The 6000-nt window shown below is 38.7% G+C and overlaps 1 protein-coding gene across 1 annotated transcript in view; it reads left to right on the top strand.

Annotated features, from left to right (window-relative positions):
- LOC148133632 (vomeronasal type-2 receptor 26-like) overlaps window positions 1-6000 on the top strand; it is a 33059-nt gene that overhangs the window by 18082 nt on the left and 8977 nt on the right. The gene's annotated exons all lie outside the window — the stretch shown is intronic.

Below are 6000 nucleotides of genomic sequence, written 5' to 3'. Positions count from 1 at the left end.
CTTCTTCCTTTTAACTGCTAGTGGGGTGTGACTTGATTGGGTGGGGGCTTGGCTGTGTTCTGATTGGGTGGGGGTGTGTTCTCATTGGTTGGGGGTTTGGCTGTGTTCTGATTGGTTGGGGGTTGGCCATGTTCTGATTGGCTGGAGGTGTGTTCTGTTCAGGTGGGGCTTGGTTGTGCTCAGGTTGGTCTTAGTTACCGGGGATTTGAGCTGGTGAGCTGTGATCTTGCTGTTTGGCTTCGACTTCGTGGTCGTGCTGCATCTTCATGGTGGGGTTAGTTCACTTCATGTATGGCTCAGAGGGGTTTGAAGTGGGTAGTGATGCAGCTGCAGTGCGGATTCTGGTCTGTGGTGCGTGTCTCATCTTCTGTGTGGGTGTGAGTCTGCTTTTTACGTGGAAGTGTGGTGGTGGCATCTTGTATGGCCTCGTGGGTGTGGGTCTGATGTCATTCATCATGTTAGGTACTGCCTGTTCATGAGGGCGGGTTTCCAAATGGCTGGTAAGCGGGAGGTGTCGTCTCTTTTATTCATGCTGTGTGGGCGTTTTCTATCTCTATGGCTTCTCTGATTATTCTGTTGTTGAAGTGTTTGGTTTTGGCGATAGTTCTGGTATTTTTAAAGTCAATCTCATGTCCTGTGGCTTTGAGGTGTTGGACCAGGGAAGAGGTCGTTCTTCTTTTTGATTGAGTTCTTATGTTCTTTCAACGTGTGCACTTATTCTTCTGTTAGTTTGTCCAATGTATGTGGTGGGGCAGGCAGTGCAAGGGATTTCGTATACTCCTTGGCTTTCTAACTCGATTTCGTCTTTAGGGTTTCTTAGGATGGTGGATATTTTTCTGTTTGTGCAGAATGCTGTTTTAATGTTGTGTTTTTGGAGGATCTTGCTGATTTTGTCTGTAGTGCCTTTTATATATGGGAGGAGGGCTTTGTCGTTCTCTTGTTCTCTGTCTTGGATTTTTGGTTGGGGTTTCTTTTTGGATTAGGTGGGTAATCTTCTTTCTTTGGAATCCATTGGCTGTTAGTACGTTGGTGAGAGTGTTTAGTTCGGTTTTAGGTGTTGTTCATCAGCTAAGCATTTTGTTCTGGAGATGAGTGTCTCAGCTACGGAATTGATCTGTGCTGGGTGGTGGTGTGAGAGTGCATGTAGATAGCGGTTTGTATGTGTTTTCTTCTGGTAGATGGTGTGTCCTAGGGAGCCATTGGGTTTTTGTATACCAAGACATCTAGGAAGGGAAGTTGATTGTTAGCTTCTGTTTCCATGGTGAATTGTATTTTGGGGTGTAGGCTGTTGAGGTGTGTGAGGAAGTTGTTCAGTTTTTCTTTCCCGTGTGGCCAGATTATGAAGGTGTCATCTACGTATCTGAGCCAGAGTTTGGGTTGTGATCATATTTTTCTAGAGCTTGTGTTTCAAAGTGTTCCATGTAGAGGTTTGCGATGACAGGTGAGAGGGGTGATCCGATGGGTGCTCCTTCTATTTGTTTGTATTTTTGTCCGTTGTAGGTGAAGTATGTATTGGATAGACAGTGGTTGGTCAGATCTAGGATGTGCTGGGGGTTCTTTTTGTTTTGGATGGCTGTCAAGGCTTCTTTTTGGCACTTGGGTGAAGAGGATATGACATCGAAGCTCACTAGTAGGTCGCTGGGTTGTAAGTTTTGTTTCTTTATGATCTCGATGAACTGGAATGAGTTTCTGACATATGAGTTGATGGATTCTGCATAGGGCTGTAGTTGTTTGGCGAGAAATTTGGCTAGGTTTTGTAGAGGTGAGCCTATGGAGCTGACTATTGGTCTAAGTGGAGTTCCTTCTTTGTGTATCTTGGGGAGACCATAAAGCTTGGGGTTTCTGGATGATTTCTCTCTGGGTATGATTCTTTGCTGGATTTCTTCACTGATGGGGGAGGCTTTTATTTTGGATCTGGTGGTTTTTTCTAGGTAGGTGGTGGGATCTGTCTTTAGGGGTTTGTATGTTGGGTGTAGGAGTAGGTTGGTTAACTTGGTTTGGTAGTCAGATGTGTTCATAACCACTGTCGCGTTGCCCTTTGTCTGCTGGTAGGATTATTATGCTGGTGTCTTCTTTCAGGTTAAGTAGTGCAGTTTGTTCTTCTTTGGATAAGTTGCTTTTGGGTGGTTTGCTAGTGCAGAGGATGTTGGTGATTTCGAGTCTGATTCTATTAGCATCATCAGGGTTGGTTTTGGTCAGGCTGGTTTCAACTCTGCATATGATGGTTTCTGTGGGGATGTGTTTGGGAGCGACAGCAAAGTTGAATCCTTTTGAAAGGACCTTGGTTTCGGCTTCGGTGAGGATCTTGTCTGAGATGTTGTGCACTGTTTGTTTCATGTGTGGCTGTGAGGGGGGAGGAGTTGGTTTCTGGCGTTGTTGTAGTTTTCTGAGTTTGTTGGTGTGTGTGTCTGTCTTGAGGGTGGTCTGTGTTTCGGCTCTCCAGACAGCGAGTTGTTTGGATTTGTCCCAAAGTAAGGGGTGAATCTTGTTGCTGAGTTTGAGGTGACCAGCCTGACCAAAACCAACCTTGATGATGCTAAAGAGATTGTGGTTTTAAAACAAGTACCCAGAAAAGTGAGAGAGATTAGAAGAGAATATCTATTTTTGACCAAAATACTATTGAAAAAAGAGGTGAATTATAGATGGCTGATTCCAGAAGGATTAATGTTTACATGGCAAGAACAGAGACACAGAATTGATTCAACTGAGAAAGCAGAAACATTCCACAAGGAATTTTTCGAAAGAAGAGAAATGGAGGTAGAAAAAGAGAACATTTTAACTGAATTTGAAGAGGACGAAATGGGAACGGGAAAAGAAGAAGGCGCAATAGGTGGACAAGTGGAGACCAAAGAACAATGTGAAGTAAGATCCACGAGAGCTGTTAGACCTAAATATAAAGCATAACCATGGAGGAAAAAAAACTGATTTCCATGAATATAAATGGACTGAATTCAGCTACCAAAAGAAGAAAAACTTTTCACAAATTAGAGAAGCTAAAATTTGATATAATTTGTCTACAAGAAGTATACATTAAAAAAACAACACGAACAATTATTATACGATCAAAATTAGGGAAAATATTTACTTCTCTGACTCACTGTAAGAAAAGAGGAGTGGTTTTGTATATTAGAGAAACCATTCCAGCAAAACTGATTTATACCGATGAAGACGGAAGAGTATTAATGGTTGAAATAGTGGATAATAATACAAAAACGCCTTGGTTGCAATTTATGCCCCGAATGATAAACAAGAAGAATTCTATAAAAACTTACACATGAAAATAATTGGACTGGACTATGTTAATATACTTATGATGGGAGATTTCAATGGAATTGTAGACAATAAACTGGATTATACAGCAAAAGCAACACGACAAAATAGGAAGACTCTCCCTAAATCCTTTTTTAAAATGACAGATGAATTAAACTTAAAAGATATATGGAGAGAAACAAATGCTAAAATTCAACAATACACTTTTTATTCCAATAGACATTTATCATGGTCCAGAATAGATATGATTTGGACATCAACAGAATTACTATCTAATATTCAAGAAACAAATATTGAAACAAGTACGTGGGCAGACCACAATCCAATGACAGTTAAATGGAAAGGACAAAAAAGAAGATCTAGATGGCCATTAAACAATACCATTTTAAAGGAAAAAAACTTTACACAATGGATGGAAAAGAATTGGCCTTCTTCTTTAATGAAAATAAAAAGAAGATACTTCAATACAGAATGTTTGGGATACAATGAAGGCATATGCAAGAGGATTAATAATAGACTATACAAAGAAAAAGAACATTAGGAAGAGGCAAATGATTAAAGCTCTAGAAGATGACCATAAAAAACTGGAAAAAGAATTACAGAAAACGCCACAGAAAAAAAGATGTTAAACTCAAAATGGATATAATCAAACATAAAATGGATCAAGTAGAGAAAGAAGAACTGGCACAAAAAATTAGAAGTGCTAAACAGAACTATTTTGAAGATGCAAATAGGCCAGGTAGATGGCTAGCATATAAATTGAGAAAAGAGAAAGAATCAAGGAAAATATTACAGTTAATAGACGATCAAGGTCAAATTTGTTATGGTAATAAAGAGAAAAAGGCAGTTATTCGAGACTTCTATGGACAATTATATAAACAGGAGGATCTTGATGAGGAAAAAATTAAACAGTATTTACAAAATGCTAACCTACCTAAGATATCTGATGAAACTGGGAAAATGTTAGAAGGTGCTATAACAATGATGGAACTAACCGAAGCACTTAACAGACAGAATAATGGAAAAGCACCAGGACCAGATGGTCTCCCGGCAGAATTTTATAAAACATTACAAGAATTGTTGAGCACTTCACTGTTAGAAGTCATGAATGAAGTTATAATAAACAAGAAAATACCTAAAACATGGTCAGAAGCTTATATTACACTTATACCAAAAGAAGGGGTTGACCCATTACAAATTAAGAACTATAGACCTATTTCCTTATTGAATGCAGATTATAAAATCTTTGCTTCAATCTTGGCAGAGAGGCTTAAAAATACTTAAATAACTTTATTCACCCTGATCAGAATGGATTTTACCAAAGAGACAAATTAAAGACAATATGAGGGTAATCCTGGACACATTGGAATATTACGAGGCGCACCCTGAAAAACAAATGGCTTTGATATTCTTAGATGCCCAAAAGGCATTTGATAATGTGAATTGGAGATTTATGTTATTATTATTGGAACAGATGGGCTTTGCTAGAAAATTTATCCAAGCAATAGAAGCCATATATTATAAGCAAACGGCAAAAGTAATGATAGATGGAGAATTTACAGATTCTATTAATATTAAAAAGGTACAAGACAAGGATGCCCATTATCTCCTTTGTTATTTATATTGACTTTGGAAGTGTTAAATAGAAATATTAGAGAGGACACAAACATAAAAGGAATGAAAGTTAAAAAGGAGGAATTTAAATTGCAAGCCTTTGCAGATGACTTGGTTTTTATTTTGGAAGATCCTCTAGAGACAGCTTTAAAACTATTGGAAAAGATAGAGATGTATGGTGAGATGGCTGGCTTGAAAATAAATAAAGACAAAAAGATTTTGACAAAGAATATGTTGTTAAGACAAAGAGAAGAGCTGGCAGACCTATTGAAAATTCAAGTTACGAACAAAGTTAAATCCTATGGTCACAAGCCACAGTCATCCCCATCTTCAAAAAGGGAGACCCAAGCCTAGTTGAAAATTACAGACCAATCTCCTTATGCTGGGTCACCTGTAAAGTCATGGAATCAATTATTAACCAATCCATTACCCTCCACTTAGAGACAAACAACCTACTCTCCAATAAACAATTTGGTTTCAGAAAAAACTATCCTGTAATCTGCAACTCTTACACTGCAAAAACATATGGACGACACAACTCGACCAGGGCAAAGCAATAGACGCAATCTACATAGACTTCTGTAAAGCCTTTGATTCAGTGGTACACGACAAACTACTCCTAAAAATAAAATCCTATGGTATCTCTGGACAACTGAATAACTGGATAGAAGCATTCCTGTCAAACAGACAACAAATGGTCAAAATCGGGAGCGTCCTATCAAATCCAGTACCTGTCAATAGTGGTGTCCCCCAGGGCAGTGTTCTAGGACCAACTCTCTTCATACTCTACATAAACGACCTCTGTGATCATATTAAGAGCAATTGCGTTCTCTTCGCTGATGATGTAAAGCTGTTCAATACCACAGACAATACTGCTACCCTTCAAAAAGATCTCGACTATGTATCTGAATGGTCAAACAAATGGCAACTTCAAATCTCAACAAATAAATGCTCTGTCTTACATATTGGCAAAAAAAATCAGAAAATAAAATACAAGCTGAATAGTCAAGAACTTGTTGATGACCCAAGCTCTGTAAAGGACCTTGGAATACTCACCTCTAATGATCTAAGTGCTAGAGCCCACTGCAACTACATAGCCAAAAAGGCATTAAGAGT

Source organism: Notechis scutatus, chromosome 1 (genome assembly GCF_049901735.1).
Source record: "Notechis scutatus isolate UNSWTSFEM ecotype Mainland chromosome 1, rNotScu1.2, whole genome shotgun sequence".
Lineage (NCBI taxonomy): Eukaryota > Metazoa > Chordata > Lepidosauria > Squamata > Elapidae > Notechis > Notechis scutatus.
The sequence above is the reverse complement of the archived record's forward strand: the minus strand, read 5'-3'. Positions and strand labels throughout refer to the sequence as shown.